This window comes from Lissotriton helveticus, chromosome 3_1 (genome assembly GCF_964261635.1).
Source record: "Lissotriton helveticus chromosome 3_1, aLisHel1.1, whole genome shotgun sequence".
NCBI classification, from domain to species: Eukaryota; Metazoa; Chordata; class Amphibia; order Caudata; family Salamandridae; genus Lissotriton; species Lissotriton helveticus.
The window spans coordinates 857,240,919-857,264,351 of record NC_136061.1 but is presented as its reverse complement, the minus strand read 5'-3'; the positions used below and the strand labels follow the sequence as shown (position 1 = coordinate 857,264,351).

Genomic DNA, 23,433 nt, shown 5'->3' with positions numbered 1-23,433 from the left:
CTGGGGACCTATTTAGGTTCCTGGGGCAGGGACCTCAGTCTCTTCGTCCTCTGCTACACCGGACCGGTTGCGGGCTCACAGAGCGTCCCCCACTTCCCGCCTTTTTTTTTTTTTTTAGTTTAACTCCCACCCACCCGTCCCTTTAGCTCAGTGGGTTAGAGGTGCGTGTTGCGGTAGAAAGACCTTGGAACAGTAAAATTGACCGACGGAATGGACGGGAGTCCGCCTTGCGTACTCCCTAGGCCAGCACTGAGGGGGGAGACGGTAAGCTCTCCGCTGTAAAATATGGCCCCGGCTGGGGAGGCTAGGGCGACAGGTTACGAGCCTCCTGGGTCCCTGGGCAGCCTGCTGGTCTGAGGCGGGCCCCTGGTGAGGGCGGACAAGGATCAGAGGTTTGGGGCCCACTTCTCATGGGCGCAGGTGGGTTGCACCTTGCGTGGATGCTCGGCAGGGAAGATGCGAGCTGGAAGGCCCCTTAGTGCTGGAGGATTAGAATCTTGCTGAAAAAGATATGGAAAGTCAATAATAAAATTGTGTTGATAACTGTAAATAATGAATTTGAAATGCCTTGTCATGTTTATGAAATGTCAAATATTAAACATGGCCGTTTTACACCCACCCAAATCTCTGTCGGTGATTTTAATGTGTGTATCAGGCTATCAGGAGGGAGCGGGGAGCATGCTGGGGGATCCGGGTCCTATGCTCTCCATGTCCTCAGAGAGGTGATGGCAAATGAGGGATAGGAGCAGGGGTATCAGAGTGCACAGATGGCCTTGTTCGCTGTGGTTATGGGCATCGCCATGCACTGCTGTCCATGTGCACTGTGGCCAGGGACATCATTATGCACAGATGACCTTGTGCGCTGTGGCCTCTCGTGCACTGTGGCCACTGTCATCAACGTGCACAACTGACCCTAATTGAGGATCAGTGAGGTCTTCCACAATTTCAGACCACTCAAGCTGATAAGACCTGGTCCAGGTCCTGAAGATAACCCCTTAACAGACCCTGGGTTTGAAACGCGTTGACGCCAGCTCTTGGGAAAAGGCACCCGCATTGTGTCTTGGGAGAGATTCTGTACTGTTACCACTCTGCAACCGACAACACTAAGCTTTTGCTCCCAGAGCCATATACACTGGCAGGAAAAAATATACACTTAAAAAGTGTAAATAGTTTTACATGTTAGTAAGAATTGGTCATACATGTTTTATAAAGCAATTTGTTATTACGTTTGTATTTGTGACATATGTACATAATAGTTTTTTTTAATGTACACCGTATTTTGTTTTCAAACGTGCTCAGAAACTAAGGTGTTGCCATTCATGGTGACATGATTTAACTGCATAAAATATTTTTCTGAAAAAGATAAAGAAAATTTAAATAAATCACACGGGCTAATTAATTAAGACGTTGGTTCGCTTATTGTTAAACTTTTGATAAACCAATCAACTAGATATCTTATTTGTATAAAAACAGAAGTGTTCCTATCTAGGTTGCGTAAGGACCCAAGCCTCCCTCGAGCAACGCCATTGTGCACTGTGGCATCACCGTGCACTACTGGCCTTGTGCATTGTGGCATTACCATGCACTGCTGGCCTTGTGCAATGTGGCATTAACATGCGCTGGTGGCCTTGTGCACTGTGGCATCACCGTGCACTACTGGCCTTGTGCATTGTGGCATTACCATGCACTGCTGGCCTTGTGCAATGTGGCATTAACATGTGCTGGTGGCCTTGTGCACTGTGGCATCACCGTGCACTACTGGCCTTGTGCATTGTGGCATTACCATGCACTGCTGGCCTTGTGCAATGTGGCATTAACATGCGCTGGTGGCCTTGTGCACTGTGGCATTACCATGCACAGCTGTCCTTGTGCGCTGAGGCCAGTGTCATCTACATGCACTGCTGGACCTGTGCGCTGGGGCCAGTGTCATCAACATGCACAGCTGTCCTTGTGCACTGTGTCCAGAACCTGCCCTTGACATCCTCGTGACTTCCTGGGGCCACCAAGGGTCAGCTCTCTTGCTGAAAGTGGGTTTCCGGTTCATTCCTGCCTGGATCTGCGCGAGCTCAGTCTTGTCCCCGGGCGATAGGCAGCATCTGTGGCTCGCGAGTGCCAGTGGAACAGCTGTCAGGGTAGACCCCAGACAGGACAGCCTTCAACTTTCACTTCTGAACATTTGGACGCCTCATGAGGAAGGGCTGCCACGAATACCCCCGGGGCTGGGGCAAGGTCGCAAGCTGCCCCAAGTGAAGGTACTGGAGCGCAGGCGTGGGGTGTCAAACATATGCCCCTCCTTCAAAAAACACTTCTGTTCCACACTCCACGCCTATGCACACACAAAGCAGCATAAGCAGCTCGTTGACGCTGCATTCTTATGCTCCCAAGAATGGAAACTAATACCGAGGGCCCTCGAAATAACTCTTTCATCATTTACAGCATGTGCAGAAACTTGAACTTTTTCTGTTACATTGTTGATTCTCATGTAAAGCGCTCTGATACCTCCGGGTCTAGCCAGCGCTATATAAAACTCTTTAAATAAATAAATACGCCATGCTGCGTTTATTTTCCACACACTAGCCTTCTTCAGGGCACAGAACAACAGCGAAACAATATATTTCCACGTGCTTTACAACACGCACAGTAAGACCCTGCGTGGGTTCTGAATGTAGGGTCTTTATGCAAGTAGGCACTCAGGAGAGGGCCAGAAGAGAAGACACGCACACAAAACCTGTGGAATGTCCGTACTTACGTAGATGAGTTCAAAGGTCAACATGATCTCAAGTGGATGGCTCAGTGAGACCTGTGGTTTACAGCGCTAAGAGGCGATATTACAGTAGGAAGCGCCAAGTAAAAGAAAAAAAAGGTATTAAGAACTTGCCACAGTTAGGTAGCCCAAGTTTAGGACGACTGTAATGGGAATTAAAACTGTCCCAGTCCATGCCAAGGATGAACGTTTGCATGCCTTCACCTCTATATAGCACCGGGCTTCACTCAGTGTGTATGTACATGCACCTGTATGCAACCTATGCGTAAAATACTTCTGTGAGTGCCTTACCAAGTACAGTTACGCCCCAGACATCCCCCCTACAAACGCCCAGGAGTATGGGGGCTTTTGCCTGAATAATGCGCCCAGAGAAGAGTTAGGTCAGGGCCTGTGACGTCATTGCAGTCTCCGAGGCCACGAAGAAGGAGCGAGAGGGTCTTTCCTAATGTGAGGCTCCGAGAGTGAAACTAGTAGCGGGGTCTGCTGTGGATAGTGCCTCTCTTCTCCTTCCAGACGCTACATGGAAGGCCAGCTTCTATGAGCTACATACATTCAATTTCAATACGAATGGAACCGTCGGCAGAGACCACTACCAATATATGATTAATAATACATAGTCAGCAGCACATCCAAAAAAACATTAATAGAGCACAATCAAAAATGACTGCTACCAGTCGCAGAGTCAGCAGGGATCAAAAGTGATAATGCAGTCAGCGATGCCAACCAAAAGTGATAATGCACAGTCAGCAGTGACCCCTACCAAATGTTATAATGCACAGTCAGCGATCCCTACCAAAAGTGATAATGCACAGTCAGCAGTGACCCTTACCAAATGTTATAATGCAGTCAGCGATCCCTACCAAAAGTGATAATGCACAGTCAGCAGTGACCCCTACCAAATGTTATAATGCACAGTCAGCGATCCCTACCAAAAGTGATAATGCACAGTCAGAGGCGATCCCTGCAAAAAGTGATAATGCACAGTCAGCAGGGAACCCTACAAAAGTGATAATGCACAGTCAGAGGCGATCCCTGCAAAAAGTGATAATGCAGTCAGCGACTCCTACCAAATGTTATAATGCACAGTCAGCGATCCCTACCAAAAGTGATAATTCACAGTCAGCAGGGAACCCTACAAAAGTGATAATGCACAGTCAGAGGCGATCCCTGCAAAAAGTGATAATGCAGTCAGCGACTCCTACCAAAAGTGATAATGCACAGTCAGAGATCCCTACCAAAAGTGATAATGCACAGTCAGCAGGGATCCCTAAAAAAGTGATAATGCACAGTCAGCGATCCCTACCAAAAGTGATAATGCACAGTCAGCGATCCCTACCAAAAGTGATAATGCACAGCCAGCGATCCCTGCCAAAAATGATAATGCACAGTCAGCAGGGATCCCTACCAAAAGTGATAATGCACAATCAGCAGTACCTACTAAAAGTGATAATGCGCAGCCAGCGATCCCTACCAAAAGTGATAATGCACAGTCAGTGATCCCTACTAAAAGTGATAATGCACAGTCAGTGATCCGTACCAAAAGTTATAATGCACAGTCAGCGATCGCTACCAAAAGTGATAATGCACAGTCAGCAGTGATCCCTCCCAAAACTGATAATGAACGGTCAGCGAACCCTATCAGAACTGATAATGCAGTCAGCGATACCTACTAAAACTGATAATGCACAGTCAGCAGTGATCACTACCAAGACAGATAATGCACAGTCACCAATCCCTACCAAAACTGATAATGCACAGTCAACTGCAATCCCTACTGAGACTGATAATGCACAGTCAGCAGGGAACCCTACCAAAACTGATAAGGCACAGTCAGCAGTGACTCCTACCAAAACTGATAATGCACAGTCAGCAGCAATCCCTACCGAGACTGATAATGCACAGTCAGCGATGATCCCTAACGAGACTGATAATGCAGAGTCAGCAGCAATCCCTACCGAGACAAATAATGCACAGTCAGCAGGGATTCCCACCAAAACTGATAATGCACAGTCAGCTCTGATCCCTACCGAATGTTTTTAATGCACCGTCAGTGATCCCTACAAAAAGTGATAATGCACAGTCAGAGATCCCTACCAAAACTGATAATGCACAGTCAGCAGGGATCCCTACCAAATCTGATAATGCACAGTCAGCAGGGCTCCCTACCAAAACTGATAATGCACAGTCAGCAGGGATCCCTACCAAAAGTGATAATGCACAATCAGCAGTACCTACTAAAAGTGTTAATGCGCAGCCAGCGATCCCTACCAAAAGTGATAATGCACAGTCAGCGATCCCTACTAAAAGTGATAATGCACAGTCAGTGATCCGTACCAAAAGTAATAATGCACAGTCAGTGATCCGTACCAAAAGTGATAATGCGCAGTCAGCGATCCCTACCAAAAGTGATAATGCACAGTCAGCAGTGATCCCTCCCAAAACTGATAATGAACAGTCAGCGAACCCTACCAGAACTGATAATGCAGTCAGCGATACCTACTAAAACTGATAATGCACAGTCAGCAGTGATCACTACCAAGACAGATAATGCACAGTTAACAGGGATCCCTACCAAATCTGATAATGCACAGTCAGCAGGGCTCCCTACCAAAACTGATAATGCATAGTCAGCAGTGATCCCTACCAAATGTGTTAATGCACAGTCAGCGATCCCTACTAAAAGTGATAATGCACAGTCAGCGATCCCTGACAAAAGTAATAATGCACAGTCAGCAGGAATCCCTACCAAAAGTGATAAAGCAAAGTCAGCGACCCCTATCAAAAGTGATAATGCACAGTCAGCGATCCCTACCAAAGCTGACAATGCACAGTCAGATGGGATCCCTACAAAAAATGATAATGCACAGTTAGTGATCCCTACCAACAGTGATAATGCACAGCCAGCGATACCTACCAACTGATAATGCACAGGTAGCGATCCCTACCAAAAATGATAATGCACAGTCAGCAGGGATCCCTACCAAAAGTTATAATGCACAGTAAGCGGTCCCTACCAAAAGTGATAATGCACAGTCAGCGATCCCTACCAAAAGTGATAATGCACAGCCAGCGATACCTACCAACTGATAATGCACAGGTAGAGATCCCTACCAAAAATGATAATGCACAATCAGCAGGGATCCCTACCAAAAGTCATAATGCACAGTAAGCGACCCCTACCAAAAGTGATAATGCACAGTCAGCGATCCCTACCAAAGCTGATAATGCACAGTCAGCTGGGATCCCTACAAAAAATGATAATGCACAGTCAGCGATCCCTACCAAAAGTGATAATGCACAGCCAGCGATACCTACCAACTGATAATGCGCAGTCAGCGATCCCTACCAAAAGTGATAATGCACAGTCAGCAGTGATCCCTCCCAAAACTGATAATGAACAGTCAGCAAACCCTACCAGAACTGATAATGCAGTCAGCGATACCTACTAAAACTGATAATGCACAGTCAGCAGTGATCACTACCAAAACTGATAATGCACAGGCAGCGATTCCTACTAAAACTGATCATGCACAGTCAACAGCAATCCCTACTGAGACTGATAATGCAGTCAGCAGGGATCCCTACCAAAACTGATAATGCACAGTCAGCAGTGACTCCTACCAAAACTGATAATTCACAGTCAGCTGTGATCCCTACCAAATGTGTTAATGCACAGTCAGCGATCCCTTCTAAAAGTGATAATGCACAGTCAGAGATCCCTACCAAAACTGATAATGCACAGTCAGCAGTGATCCTACCAAATGTGTTAATGCACAGTCAGCGATCCCTACTAAAAGTGATAATGCACAGTCAGCGATCCCTACCAAAAGTAATAATGCACAGTCAGCGGTCCCTACTAAAAGTGATAATGCACAGTCAGCGATTCCTACCAAAAGTAATAATACACCGTCAGCAAGGATCCCTACCAAAAGTGATAAAGCACAGTCAGCAGTGACTCCTACCAAAACTGATAATGCACAGTCAGCAGCAATGCCTACCGAGACTGATAATGCACAGTCAGCAGCAATCCCTACCGAGACTGATAATGCACAGTCAGCAGTGATTCCTACCGAGACTGATCATGATTAGTCAGCAGCAATCTCTACCGAGACTGATAAGGCACTGTCAGCAGTGATCCATACAAAGACTGATAATGATTGGTCAGCAAAAAACCCTACCGAGAATAACACACAGTCAGCAGTGATCCCCACTGAGACTGATGATGCACAGTCAGCAGTGATACCTACCAAGATAATAACGCAAAATCAACAGTGATGCCCATCAAGGTCAATAATGCAGGATCGGGCAGCCCCTAGGGCCTCCACTCGGGATCTTTGTTGTGCCCACTGATCCAGGGTCATCACTGGGTCACAGTGCTCGGATCCCGGCTCCCCTTCTCTGGGTCCGGGCCGGGGGTCCCTAGAAGCCGCAGATGGAACGAGCATTCACTGCGAGCCCTCGCCGCCAGTTGTTTGCTGCTCCGGGGTACCCTGGGCACAACTGCGTGCCCTTTGCCCAGGTGATTTCTATAATAATGTGATTCTTCAGAAAACAGGCAAGCTCGTCAGCCAGTCGCACGTGCCATGCACAACAAAAGAGCCCGAGCCTGGGGCTCCCTGTGCCGGCCACGACCCCACCCTGCCTGCCTGAGTGCGCTCAAGCCCTGGCCTGCCCGGGCACTCCCGGCCCCTGGGCCGCTACCCTGCTTGCTGTCTCACGGTCCATCTCCGGTGCAGTCTGCGCCCTCTGGGTAGATCCGGTCTCCACGCCCACCCCCGAGAGACTTTTCTGTCCTCCCTTACCTCCAACTGCTCCGCCCTACCCCAAACTTTCCTCGGATGGACATTATGGTATTGCTTGGCATTTATCTAGCGCTTACTACCTCTGACGAGGCGACGCGTTGAAGCGCTTTGATATTCTAAGTTTTACTGAATGTGAGTGAGTGTCCCGAGTTAACAGGACATTTTTCACATTCATATTTTGATGAGGGGTACCTCTCCCGCCGCCAGAATGGTTAAAATGACACCAAAATCGGTCTGAAATCGAGATCGTTGGAAGCAGCCCCCTGAACCCGGCTCGTCAAAGTCAGTGGGCGGCAAGAGAGAGTTGCTGTCCGCAGATGATGCATTGTGTGTTCTGTGCGGGCTACAGATATCCAGCGACGGAACCGCCAAATGGCCACTTACCGTCAGCGTCGCCTTAAGAGTTTGTTTTTAATCCAACAGCGTTCACACTTGTAGGTCCATATCCATGTTGGGAAACGTGAATATACACGTCCGAGAATCCACGGGGCTCTCAGATAAAAACTCTGGAGTGGCTGTAGGTGAACCCGATTATTGGGCTAAAAGCATAACATAAAGGAATGCTTTATTTAATTTGAACTACTGGGGATTTATCTGGGCACATTTAATCCATCGTGTCACAGCCTGTTCTTTCCATTACAGACAAGGACCTTATTCATGAAGGATTTTTCATTCATGATTTTTTGTTATTGCTTGAGGTTTGAAGATTGGGGCCGCAAATCGCAGCTCACCCGCTGTCACGGTGTACGATCTTGCTGCAGTACACTTTCATCTAAGAACACAGAAAGAAGTCTACGGCACCCCGTTTCAATCTGACCTCCGATTAGCCAGCGAAACATCACTAATGCCCTTTAGTCATATGTGTGTAATGTTTGGCTTAAAGTGTAATCGCGTGTCAGTGTTATACCAGTGTTGTCAAGTGATCCTTTGACACTCTGGTTTCTCATCCGATAATTCTAGCACTGGACGGGACTTTTAAATGTTACCTTTCCTGTTACAAACATTAGCCTACAACTCCCATCATGCTTAGTGCTACTGGATGAAATACCAGGACGGGCTGAAAGTTACATCTGTGACACGGAGCCAGTTGGCAGCTATGGTGGGGGCACCATGCCAGGCCTCGGTTTATATTTCCCATGGCTGTCAATATAAAGTCCCAGAGGCCTGGCCAGGGTTTCAGGCGTGTGTAATCAATGGATCTCTGACGCAGACACCCTGAGAACACGCGAAACAGCCCAGACGTGTCTGTTGTCACTTCAAATGGACCGTCAGACTCAAGTACCAGATTACAGCGCACAAATCCCGGAGTGGCTCATTAACGCGCCCCCTGACCCCCCCCCCCCCCCCCCCCACCCCCACCCCGTGACATGGAGGCATCCAACAGCTTAAACTGCAAGCACGGCTGACTTTAGCGCTACATTCCTGCGAGCCACTAAACGTATGCAGACGATATAATTAACAAACCACTAAGTGAGCCTTTAAAACATTCTCGCTATTAAACTGTTAATTGTGAGTGGCTACAAAGCCTTGAGGCACCGGTGAATGCTTCCAAGACAGGAAGTTTGGGCTCCCAAGTCCCCGGTCAGCCGCTGGCACATTGTGTTATCTTGGGGCTTACAGCACTTTTCCCTTCTCCTACCTCCTACTTGGCATCAGTCGCTCGGCTGTGAATCGGGAGCGCCTGAAAACGGTTAAAGCGGGGCGTGTACGAGGTAAATCATTTCTAGCGCCCGCAGGCGCCGTGATCCAGCTCACTGAAGACAATGCAACATTGAGACGGGGCGAGAGGTAGGCGCACCGGCGGGGGCCCACGGGAGGCAGGCGGCCAGGCTCCAGCCAAGATTATAGCTCGCATGTGACAAATGATTCATTGCTAGAGCTCCGGGAAGTGTCTTTTGATCACTGAAATGCAGCCACAATTCGCCATCAGATCTAAAGTGTGTGAATGGCATGGAACGGATACTGAATGTCAAACTGTTCCACAACAGGGCTGCACAATTCCTGAGGAGCGATCTGGGTAGCGCGGCAGCGAGGGGAGAAAGTAAAACTACACGCACCCCACTCTGTCCACCCCCCCCTTCTTCACACCTATTCCTCTCCCCCTTCTTCTTCCCCGCCCTTTCTCCCATTCCATCCGTCTCACTCATTTACCTCGCCTCCGTCCTCTCTTACCCCTTCTTCTCATCCTCTCCTCGGTCCCTTTTCCTGGCCCCTGCCCTAGTCTCCTGTCCATCCATCTCTCCTCCCAGGCCACCGTGTGGATGCAACTGGTGTCGAAAGAAGGACCCTCTCTGATTCCCAAAGCTCCCGAGAACGAAGGCGCGAGGGCAGAAGGTCCTTACCAGGCAGGTATCGGGCACAGCTCCCGCTGCTCCACAGGGCTCCCAAACTCTGCTGCTTCCTCCTCGGTGCCCGGGGGCGGGGCCTCAGAGAGGGGCGGAGCCGGGGGCGGGGCGTGTGCACATCCATCTGCACACCAGGCATCCGTCCGGCATCCCTGGGAGGACCGCCACAGGGGGCCGTGCGGGCACCGGACTGGGGATATTACGGGAGAGCTGGCTACCGGCCTGCGAATATCGCGGTTGGGGGAAGCGGGGGTTGGGGGGAGGGACGGTAGAGATCGCACGCCGTGCTGACTTCCAGGGAGAGATGGGAGGTGGTCTGGGATATGCGGCAACACGTCTGTGGCGGGACTGGGCCTTAGGGCGAGCATGCATTAAAGTACAGTGCTATGGTGGGCACCCTGGCACTCCGCGGAAAGGGTGACCAGATCCTGGGACCCCAAAACCGGACATTTCTCAAAAATAGAGGAAGGACTAACATTTTACATCAATAAATAAAATAGCAAAGACTGACAGGCTCATCCTCATGGAAACACGGAAGAGGCACTAAGAAAAGAAGTAAAATGTAGTTTTTAAAACCAGCATCATACCTGTTAATTACATTGTTTATTCACAACAGCTTCTAACTAGCCCTGCTTTTGGAACACCTAAGAAGTGCCTTTCACTGTTTTCATTTTACCCTCTAAAAAAAAAACGGGACATGAGTCAATTTCCCTGAAATCTTCCGAGACAACTGTTGAAAAACCAGGACGGTCCCAGAAAATCCGGAACGCCTGGTCACCCTAGCTAAGAGGGCACTATGGTGAGGGCTAATCACCAGTGTAGCTTAGTGAAATTTGGGGGCGGGGGATGTGAATTTCAAATTTCTCAACTCAACAAGCATTAGCAAATCCAATCAGTCTCACCTATGCAGGAGCTATTGGCTTTGGCAAGGTGCTTTAGCGGTGGTTCGTGCAGGTAAGCATGGTGGTGTGGGGTGGGGAGTGGTTAAATTGAGATATGACAGGCTAAGGAATATAAAATAAATAATTACATAAAACCACTTGCGCAAATCGGGTAGATTGGAGTGGTGTGGATTGCAGTGGGGTGGATCAGAGTGGGGTGGATCAGAGTGGAGTGGGGTGGGTGGGGTAGATTGCATTGGGGTGGAGTAGGGTGAACTGGGATGGATTGAAGTGAAGTAGATTGGAGTAGGATAGATTGGGGTAGAGTGGGGTGTGGTAGATTGGAGTGGGGGTATCATATATTGGAGTGGGGTAGAGTGGGTTAGATTGGAGAAGTGTAGATTTGCGAAGTGTGGTAGATTGGAGTGAAGTGGGGTAGATTGAGTGGATTGGAGTGTGGTAGACTGGAGTGGAGTGAGGCAGATTGTAGTAGATTGGAGTGTGGTAGATTGTGGCGGAGTGGGGTAGATTGGAGTGGAGTGGGGTAGATTAGACTGTAGAGAAGATGGATATATAGCAGTGGAGTTTGGAGTGGTGTGGTGTGGTGTGGGGTGAAGTGGAATGGAGTGGAATAAATTAGACTGGGGTAAATTGGAGTGGAGTAGAGTGGAGTGGGTAGATTTGAGTCAGGTAGAGTGGATTGGAGGGGGGTAGATTTGAGTGGAGTAGATTGGAGTGGGCTATACTGGGTAGATTCAAGTAGAGGGGGTAGATTTGAGTGGAGTTCAGTAGACTGGAGTGGAGTGGGGTCGATTGGGTGGGTGTAGATTGGGTTTGTTTGGGGTAGCGTGGATTGGTGTGGGGGAGTGGAGTGGAGTAGGTTAGATTTGACTGGAGGGGGTAGCTTTGAGTGGAATGCGGCAGATTGGAGTGAAGTGGAATGGGGTAGATTGGGTAGAGTGGAATGGATTGTGGTAGATTGGGCAGAGTGTAGTGGGGTCCAGCCGACTGGACTACGGGAACATCCTCTATGGGGGAACCACTGTGATGTATTCCTATAGGATCTGTATCGATCCCCCTATTCCTGACCCTATTCTGGTTAACAAGTTAACTAGCAGCCATCCCATGAGGCAGAAAACCCCCATGATGCAGGAACCGTTATCTGATTAAGCCACACTACGGCACAGGAACGTGTTATCTGATTAGGTCATAACGCTTGCCATCTAATTAGACAAGCGATATTCCTCCAGCCCCTGATAAGGCATACGGAGTTCTCAAAACAAATCAAACCTATGACAACCTGGGAAAAACCCTGCGGCCATTGTTTTGATTTCACCGAGAACTTCAGCAAAAGAATGTGCTAACGACCAGGTCGTATGACATCCTTATTGACGTATCTATGTCCATCCTTACGTCAATCTCGGCACCTTAAAGGTATAAATATTACCGATATTGCCCTATGCAAACACACGCGGTGGTGACGAGATCGGAGCAGCCAGACTTGCCGAAGCCCAGAGCAGAGCAGACCCCGCTGGCGCAGCCCCGCCTTCCTGACGCGCTGAGAATGAGAAGCTGCCTTTTCTCCTGCCGAGAAATCCAGCCCCGGCGCTTCCGGGTAGCCCTCGCAGGCAGCCTGGAATATCGAGACCAGAGACCAGAGATACCATCCCTCATTCATCCTAGATTCCAGGTACAGAACTGAATAACCCCTTGCAGAGAATTCTTTAGTCAGTCACTTGGCAAAACAAACTTAACTTAAACTGTAACTTTCTATCCCCGCCCACGTATTAGGCTTAGGTCAGGTACACGGGGTAGGCGTAGTTAGAAACACCAGTTGAGTACGATTAGTCAAATGTATATGTGTATGTATTCATTTTATTCATTTTAAACCTTCATATGGCTTAGAAACCATATCAATGTTTTTACAGTATTATTTTATACTTCTGCTTTTAATGTATGCACTTTACTTAACCATAAGTATTGCAATCATATCGATCCATTTCTCTTGTATGAGAAAAGAGACTGATCAATAAATAACATCTTTTATTGAACACGCCCGTCTCTTCCTTTTCTCTACAATCTGGTGAGACTAAGAATGCACGTACTGACTGAGTAAAATAAGTCGTCTTTTGTTTTCACACGACTCTAGAGATACACTCTTGATTAGGGGAGAGCAAAGTTGTCATGTTCTATGGTTGTCAGAAACTAAATCCCTTCTTGTCTATCCAGGGAGGTTCAACTCCTCCTTGCCTATTCGAGAAAGTTTCTAGTGAACTCTGAGCTAGATGGCAAACCCAAAACTTTAAGTCTAATATCGACAGTAGTAGACCTAGTTAACGTCTGGTCTAGGCCTATACTATTGAAGGTATTATTCCAATGCGCAGAGCCTATTGGGATAATAGGAACTACACTACATGGCGCCCAACGCGTTTGGATAAGGCGATAAAACTAACGTAAGACATTTAGAGTAACTCAGTCGTGCTTTTTCACTCAGACCCCTTTTTTCCCATAATACTCCAAAGACGTCTGGAGTGGGTGAAAGGTAATATCCGCCAGACCTCGCAGGAGGAAACTCCTATGTATGGTCCTTGGTCTAGTCAACGTTGAAGGATACACTGTTCCAAAATATTGTGCATCTAATCTTTGTTTCCATAAGAAACCTGATCTGCAAACAAAAGTAATAACCTTCCTGTCGGTAAAATGGTAGACAGTGATGAAGAAAGAGAGACAGCTAGATTAGCAGCTGAAATAGTAGCAGCTGATAATACTATGCAAGAAACAGACCCGGATATAATACTCATCCCGGTCATCAAAAGGAGATCTATAACCTTAAAACTTATAGAAAATGGACTGACACCTAGAGGTGGCACAGTCATATTCGTAATTGAGGCACACGAATATCGGCAGACAGAGGTATACTATTCATGGATACATTTTCCAGCAGCAAATGCTGTAACTAAGTACTTCCACTATTACAAAACAGAGGAACCTCCTAATACGTGCACTCCTTTCGAGGAGGTGGAAGTACCACTTAAATTTCAAGAGCATCTGCTCTTATTTAATGGCGCCCTAAAACATAATAATCACATCACCAGGCTCGGTCCCTTAGGTAGACCAGGAGCAACGTGGCCGGTCCTAGCCGGATACACACCACATCCAGACATCGAAAGAATGCCTGCACCAGAGCTTTTAACACAGCTAAAACAATTAATAAAAGTACATAGACAATTAGTCCAATATGTGATGCGGACTTCAACAATTCAACCAGCAATTAAAATTCCACAGCTGACCCCTCACCAGGGGAACACAAATAAAATTACACCACAGAACATACAATCATGCCTAGGTAAAGTACCAGCTAAACGGGAACAAATACCATTCTGGTTAGCACAAAAAATCACCCAAATAGAGGCAGTGTTTCCAGACACCACCCCGTTAGAAAAACACAGGATTCTGACTATCTGTCTTCCAATGGGAATCGCACCACACGTGGAGGACTGTGACACTTGGGGTACAGTCTTTGCTTCCATCTACACAAAAACGCACGGTGTTCCATCCATTTCGGTAATACCAGATGTGCTAAAACAAATTCAAGACGAATACGGTCCAGAACCCGCTTTAACTCTTGGTATGAAATTACTAAAAGACTTCAAGCAGGTCTCGGCTATATTATTAGCCAACATAAAGGGAGAAGCAGCAAACGTGGCGATCCGCCAGAGGTTAAAGGAGACAGATATAGCATACCAACCAGCTGAAATTGCCAGAATTATAGAAAAATCCTATGAGGAACTAGGTAGAGATAGTTTAGGTGGAATAACAGTAAAACCACAACTGATTGAAAGTCCTGAAAAAATATTTTTTAATAATAATTCAACATCACAAAAAAAGAGCTGGGATGGAAACAAACAATCCAATCCTAAAGAAAAGAAATTCCAGTCCAGAGGAAGGTCTCCCCGGCGGAGAGAAAAATCTCTGAACCAAAGACACAGGTCACCCCAAAGTGACCCCTTTGGGAAAAGATATAACCTTAGAAATAGGGATAATATAAAGAAGCCTGATAGATATCAAGACATTGATACACGTCCCTCTCAATCTTTTCAGACTTCCTCGCAGAAATCGGAAAGAAGAGGACGATCAGAACAAAGAGAAGAGCACGCCAAGTCCAAAGACAAGGAACCTGCTCATCTAAAAAAGAAATTACAATTTCCAAAAAAGAAGGTAGCCAGTATTAAAGTAGTTAACAATGCCGAGAATACTGAGGACACAACTGAAAAACGGAGAATGGGCTCAGACAATGCTAGACAGCGCAGCAGAAGTGAGCATAGCTCGCAAAGTCCTTATGAATCATCTGGAGACAGTGGACACGAATGAATATCTTCAAGTGGAAACTGCAGACACCAGAGTTAGCAAACCTCACAAAATATATGAAATAACTTTACGTATAGAAGGGGATAAGACTAGAAAAATAAGGGGACTATTTTGGGATAATCTCTCCAAGGGCTATGACATCCTTCTAGCTGAAAAAGACTGGCCACCAGAGTTTGTCAGGGAGTGCCCTCATGGCGAAGAAATAATTATGCCTGCCTTCTCAAATCATATCCCAATTCATAAAAAATATACACTTGCCAGAAAGTGGGCAGTAGCTCTAGCTCCTGCTTTATATAAAAATCATGTAGGATGGGATGAGGACTCTCCTCCTCACAAAATCCAGTTAAAATCACAACCTACTGCACAAAGACAGTACCCAATTAAGCAAGAAGCTAAAAAACAGGTAAAAGAAATCCTAGATCAATTAGAATACCAGGGGGTGATTGAAACTTGCACCTCACAAATGAACAACCCTTTGTTTCCGGTCTCCAAACCAGACAATTCATATCGTCTAGTTTTGGATTACCGACACCTTAACTCATGTTGCAAAACTTTTGCAGTACAAAACTCGCATAGTGCTGCACTAATGAATAACATAGTGCGCAAAAAATACAAAGCAACATTAGACATCTCTAATGGATTCTTTTGTCAAAACATAGCACCAGAGAGCAGATATTTGTCTGCGTTCTCAATAAATGGCACTCAAAAACAATTCTGTCGGTTAGCCCAGGGGTACAAGAATAGCCCAGGGGTATTCTCAGCGAGAGTAACAGAATTACTACAAACATATGATGACGAAGCATTATCGTATGTCGACGACATATACTTGACAGATGATGACTTGGATACTCACTTGAAGAGAGTGAACACCATAATACTTGGGTTCGCAGCAGAGGGTTACAAATTCAACTTTAAAAAATCCAGAATTGCCCATCTAACAGTCCTGTTCTTAGGATATGAATTATCAAGTGAAGGCAAAAGCCTGGCTGACAATTTCCTAGAGAAATGTGCCGTACTCCAAGCACCTAGAACACTAAAAAACCTACAGTCGATTCTAGGCTTCCTAAATTTCGGAAGAACATACATTGCAAATTACGCAGAAAGGGTCAAACCCCTTTATGATCTAATAAAACCAGATTTTAAAAGAACCAATTGGACTCAAATACACACAGAAATTCTGAGATCCTTACAAACAGACATGTTAATCAAAAAAAAATTAGAAACACGTGATAACACACGCAATCTTGTGATTCGAGTCATCCCAGGAAGATGCGGATTCACATACCTGACCTCTAATGAGGGAGAAAAGGTACCGATTGCATTCAAATCACACTTGTACACAGAAGCTGAAAAGAAGTTCAGCATTAAAGAAAACATTGTTCATGCAGTTCAAACCGCAATAGCTAGAGAAAAAGATCAAGCTGACGGTAGACGTATCACAGTCAGAACAGCAGAATCAGCCTTTGAGGCATTAACAACACCGTGTAATTTACCAACAACAACATTGAATCCGGAATGGATACAATGGGTGAATTCAATTACAACGGACAAAGTATACTACTACTTTGATCCAGAACTAGAGGAACTAAAAAATCTAGAATATGAAAGAACATTCCCTCTGCCAATCGACATTCTGCCCTTACGACAATACGCTTGTGTAATCTATACAGACGGACATGCTCAACCCTCCGTTTGGGGAGAACAAGCATACAACCCCACATGTGAGATTACTAAAGAAGTGTGGCGCGGAGGTAAACTAAGACCTCTATTAACAAAAACACACTCAGTAGAAACTAATTCAGAACAACAGACTGAAATAATAGCATTGAAAATGGCGCTAGATAATGCGGATCGCGAATTCCCGACACTTATAGTGTCCGATTCATATTACTGCGTCAAATCATATAACAACGATTTGCAGACATGGATTCAAAACGGTTACAAAGATGACACAGATGCAACAATAAAGCAGAAACTGCTTTGGGAACAAATAGCTCTTTTACAAAAAGAACTACCAAAGACTCATGTGACACACTCACTGAGTCATCAGCGTGATGGCGTTCACGTTGCAGGGAATTCATTGGCTGAGACAGCCACAGCGGTAGCAACTAAATCGGCTTCCGTAGCTCGAAAAAAGCGTACAGTGAAGTATATTGACAGTGAAACAGTGCTGGCGGTGAAAACGTCATCAAAAGGCGACTGCTCAGCGCTACCGATCAACTATCCACTCAATTATACATACATAATCGATGCAAACTCCGTCCCTTTTGCTCGAATCCCTGGAGTGGGGGATAGAGTGATTCCAAACATGGACAGGAGAAACTTGTTAATTGCAGACGCGCATATGGGTGAGGGTCTCAGACACCTCAAACTAAAAGATTCTCTGGAAGAATTACAATCAAGGTACTGGTGGCCAGGCATGAGCCTGCATCATACCATTTTTGTAAAGAACTGCCCAAACTGTAACAGAAATCGCAGTGGTGAGAGAAACGGTGTAATACCGTGTCGTTTCACTCCAGAAAAGATCAACAGTAAAAAGCAAAGCGTCCGATTAACATATACAGGCTAGTTTCCACTTATAATGTAGATCACCAGCACTCGGCTGACGTCTGGACTGTTATACAAAGATTTGCGAGTCTAAATGGCATATACGCTAGGAGCATGCTACGTTTGACCATTGTTTTCACTCTAGCCCTCCAGCCTGAGGGGAAACATGGCCAAATGAGCATAGCACAGCGGGAATCTTCTCACTTCCTTCCTGAGGGATACGGGATGGTGTAAAGAAAAAACCAAGGCATAAAGCTATCTATAACAGAAAGGATATTAGGTTCGGGAGCTGGGTGGGTCAAACATCTAATTAGTGTCCAACGTAGTCTAAATAACCTGCCAAGAAATTCTCTGAAGGGATTCAGTCCGTACAAATTATTGTTTGGAACTAGGATGTTAGTCTTAGACCTCGACAGTCAGACTTCAGTGGTGAAGGAAAAAAGCTTTGATATCAAAGATCGTTTGGCTATTTTGCAGGACTTAAACGAAACAAGAAAAGACCTGAGCAACATAAAGTTGAAACAGCAGCCAACAACCACTGAAGAACCACCACCTGTCCCAGCAAGACCTTTCTGGATTCCAAAAGTCGGGGATCTAGTCAGGGAAAAGATCGCGGTAAAGAAGGAATTTGGGCCTTCTTACAGAAAAGCAGTTCCTGTCTTGTCTATCAACGGGACAAGATCAGTTGTACTACCGCCGCTTGCTGGTAAAAAGGAGAACCGAGTTGTATCCATCGACCTGGTAAAACCACAATCATGTGGCCGATAACAAATAGCAGGCCAAGTGGACTCCCGATAAGTAGTAGAACACCAAGATTTGCTACAAACACAGAGGTTCAATCTAAGAGGCTAATCACATTCGAAACGCCTACAGAACTACAACAAGGACTATGCAACAATGCAATGGAACTTAGACCTCTGAAAACCCAAATAAAAACATTTAGCAGAGACACACCAATCTATAATGAAGTAACAAACGACTATGCAAGAAACAGTAATCCTGAAGCAATTGGAACTATTGACAGAACTGCATCCGGCTACTTCATAAACTTCGATGATTCCTCTGAAGGCTTCACTGAATCAAAAACACAGCCATCAACAAAAACCTTTAAAGATAAAGTTAAATAACTTTTGAAACAACTGAAAGAAACATATCTAATTTCTCCATGGATTGAATTTTGGGTGGGTTTTGGTGCATTTATCCTCATACTTTGGCTCATCATGGTACTAACTTTGGGACGCTTCATTGAGGGAAAATATGCTAAAATGGACACAGCAAGTCAGAAAATCAACTTGATCCTCAAACCACACACATCTTCACACGTCGAGAAAAGAGAACTTTCTTCAGTCAACTTCACAGCCAATCCTATACCGGGTGGGGTAGCATGGGACAACACTGACTACGAAATTTATGGTCCGGTTGAAATCCTGAAATATCCACACCAAATTAAGATCTCGTTGAGTGACTTTGTAAAACCAAGCTCATTTGCTGATGATTGGGACTTTGAAAGTATAAATAATATGATGTCTGACTTAGTGATGTCTGCTAAATTTACCAAACATGATTATTTGCAGGGTTCGACAAATTATGATAGTATGTACTGTTATAACCACTATGGTAACCATTTTCTACATAGATCTGCACAACCTAGAAATGTTTTAAATTATAATCAATGGGAACATTGTGCAACCCCTCCAAAAGGAAGCTCAAGAACCGTTTATGACAAATATTCATACTTTTCAGGTTTTAACACAAGTAATGCTGAAACATTTTATTTCAAATTGTCAAATAAGACAGGGACAAAGACCATGATAACAAACACGAAATTGATATATTCAGACTCATTCTTTGAACAAATGAATACTTTTGGTTTTGATTATTGGGACAAAAATGTTGAAGTAAAGAGTGTTTGGGGTACAAAAGAATGGCAAGTACAGGGTATAGAATCTTTGTTTAGAGCCTGCATGATCCCAGAACAAATTATATTTTTAAATGACACTGTTCAACAAACTACCTGTCTTGGCTTAGCCAAAATCAAAGACTTAAATAAACCGTCTATTCCAAAACCAACAATGAACAGCAATAGCTCTACAGATGAAGAGATAGACGTAAATTATGTATTAAACCAAAACAGAACACATCCTGATTGGAAAAAGTGGTTGATCTGGCCCACAGATACTAATAACTGTCAAGATAGATTCCTGAACAAAACACAGGGGTTCAAAATGACCAGGCCAGACCCTAGATATTCCCAAAGACAACACCCAGGGATAATAACCACCTACAGTGTGGGCAAATTATGCCTTCAGTGGCTACAAACTTCCACACTGGCAGAAATTAAGCAACACCTAACTTTACTTACTGATGGTGCTGACTTGCGTGATTTCATTATGGGACCACGCAAACAGCGTCAAAAACGTTTCATAGCAGCCTCTGTATATGCAGCATACAACGAGGCCTGGAAGGTTACTCAAATTGAGACAGCAGAAAGTATACGGGAAATTGACCGTATTAATTTGGAAAAATCACTTTCTGTAGTGGACAATGGGTTAATGACTCTGTCCTCCAGAATTGTTTCTCTTGACAGCATTGTGTCTTCAGCAATCGACATATTATCGCAAGACTTACTGTTGTTACAACACGGTCAGTCCCAATTGCGTTCTATTGTACAGCTTGGCTGGACGTTACAAAATCTGCGTTCAGGCTATGTGCCTTGGCGTTTAATCAACACAACGTCACTATTCAATATCTTTAACCTCACTGATAAACAAATCAGTATGGCACAAAAGGGTGCTGATTATTCAATCCTGAGCATTGAGAAACTCGAGAGATTACCAGTGACAATGTCAGAACGACCTGTCAGTGAATGGATAATACATGGGATAATTAATATTCCAATATCAACCTTCAGGTTTCAATACTGCCAAAAATATATACAGGCTGGCATGTACGAAAAATTGGGAAAAGGGTACATTAAAACAACATGGAACTTGCCCTATTCACATGCATGTGTCAGTAATAAAGGACAGAAAGTGTTTCTTAGTGGCAATAATTGTGCGATGTCACTAAGCGGTACACTTCTGTGTAATGGAATTAGTTTGCATGGAGCCTGTGAAGGGAACTCAAATAACCTTTCATGTCACCAGCTAGGCGCACCTGCAACAGAGATAGAACCATTCTTTCAAAGACTCTATAATGGGAGTTACATTCTAATTGTGGATCGCAGATGTTGTAGTCTTATGCCCGGGACTCCTTATCTCGTAACTACGACTGCGAAGGTCAAGTGCTGTGGACACTCATTGTTCCCCAGCTCCTTTCCAGACAGGGAGGCAAGGGCATGGCCCAACTTGAAAATTACTTCTATTCGAGTAGATACTTTAAGCAGAATGAAAACAGTGCTTCTTCAGACGCCAACAAGGCTCACGTCATCAAAAGAAACGTATGATCTCCTAGTCGCAAGGACGACTGCAGAGATTCACTCCTTATTATCAACTAATTCCCCCATACATTTTGCAGAAATCCTGAATGAAATCTTAAATATTTCTGATACCAGTGGAGTCTCAAAAGTATTTAAGACAGTATTTTCGATGGCATTAACACCATTCAAAGCCATACTGGGTATTTTTCCAGATTTCGTCCATTCGATTTTTGGCGGACTTCCCCTCATTTTGGGACTAATTGCAGGAATCCTATTCTTGGTCCTAATATTTCGTTATGGCAAACCGTGTCACAGACAAAACACCTGCGACAAGGGAAGAAACAATCCTAGCCATTGGATACCGGGACCGGATATCAAAAATCCTGGGACTATCCCGGCTTAGAGACCTGAACATGACTTGGTTTCTTTCATTTCGACCAATGTGGCATCGATGTGTTTTACCTGTATTAAGGTGCTTGCTATGCGGAGAAGAATGCGTGTTAGACACCTGTCTGACGCTACAATCGGATGCGCCAATGGATGCAGAAACATTGTTGAGTCCAATAAAGGCTCATGCTTTGTGCTGCCCTCAACGGCTACCAATCCTGATGACGGCATTCGTGGAAGCTTCACCACTACGATTAAGGGGTAGTGAAGTTCAAGACGAAAGCAGCATTGATCAGGTACGACCTTCTGTCAGCAATACTAATCAAAATGTCAATGGAGACAATCATGCGCACGAATGCATGGTTACACCTTTTTCCGAGTTAGTGGAACTCTCCTAGGAAGCTGTTGACAACTTTTTCGAGAGTCTAAATGATATGATGTTCTCACCAGAGCAGAAATAGAGACTTTTGAGCAAGCTCGTACACGGCGTTCCCTGAATTTGGCCTTCAACTAGAATAGCAAAATACCATGAACAATTTTCCCTCCAGTTCACGGACAGCAATTTTTTTCAGCAGCCCCAAAATATTTTTCGAATTTTTCGGGACACTTATCTTCTGCTTAAAGTAAGAACTATTCTTAGAGAACTAAAATTTCTAATTTTAGATAGTTTATAGACATTAGCTGCCCGCTGGTATGTTCATAATTATTTTATTCTGTGATGGAATGGTCTCGAACATTTTTTCTGTATTAAGAGCCATTTCATGTGTAAATTCTCATATACAAATTAGTGATAATGTATAGATATGCGTGATTACTTTAGCATTATTCTACAGCTTAAGTGCATATATTACATGTGACTGTTTTTTCCGTATATTTGATAATTTCAAAATGCATTTATGTATTTTGGGGTGGTAAGGTATACACGATACTCTACAGTATGTTTTACTATGCATAGATTCGTAAATATGTCCATAGTTAGCGTGGAGTGGGTGTGATGTATTCCTATAGGTTCTGTATCAATCCCCCTATTCCTGACCCTATTCTGGTTAACAAGTTAACTAGCAGCCATCCCATGAGGCAGAAAACCCCCATGATGCAGGAACCGTTATCTGATTAAGCCACACTACGGCACAGGAACGTGTTATCTGATTAGGTCATAACGCTTGCCATCTAATTAGACAAGCGATATTCCTCCAGCCCCTGATAAGGCATACGGAGTTCTCAAAACAAATCAAACCTATGACAACCTGGGAAAAACCCTGCGGCCATTGTTTTGATTTCACCGAGAACTTCAGCAAAAGAATGTGCTAACGACCAGGTCGTATAACATCCTTATTGACGTATCTATGTCCATCCTTACGTCAATCTCGGCACCTTAAAGGTATAAATATTACCGATATTGCCCTATGCAAACACACGCGGTGGTGACGAGATCGGAGCAGCCAGACTTGCCGAAGCCCAGAGCAGAGCAGACCCCGCTGGCGCAGCCCCGCCTTCCTGACGCGCTGAGAACGAGAAGCTGCCTTTTCTCCTGCCGAGAAATCCAGCCCCGGCGCTTCCGGGTAGCCCTCGCAGGCAGCCTGGAATATCGAGACCAGAGACCAGAGATACCATCCCTCATTCATCCTAGATTCCAGGTACAGAACTGAATAACCCCTTGCAGAGAATTCTTTAGTCAGTCACTTGGCAAAACAAACTTAACTTAAACTGTAACTTTCTATCCCCGCCCACGTATTAGGCTTAGGTCAGGTACACGGGGTAGGCGTAGTTAGAAACACCAGTTGAGTACGATTAGTCAAATGTATATGTGTATGTATTCATTTTATTCATTTTAAACCTTCATATGGCTTAGAAACCATATCAATGTTTTTACAGTATTATTTTATACTTCTGCTTTTAATGTATGCACTTTACTTAACCA

General features: G+C 45.0%; 1 protein-coding gene across 3 annotated transcripts in view; it reads right to left on the bottom strand.

Annotated features, from left to right (window-relative positions):
• The window catches only part of EVA1B (eva-1 homolog B), a 138,264-nt gene that overhangs the window by 15,455 nt on the left and 99,376 nt on the right, over positions 1-23,433 (bottom strand). The window contains exon 1 of one of the 3 annotated variants that reach the window (XM_078681201.1): positions 9,909-9,972. The exons of 1 other annotated variant lie outside the window; for it this stretch is intronic. The gene's annotated coding sequence lies outside the window, so the exon portion shown is untranslated. Of the gene's footprint in view, positions 1-9,717; positions 9,973-23,433 lie in introns of those variants that run through there. One more of the 3 variants, XM_078681202.1, reaches the window with a different exon arrangement.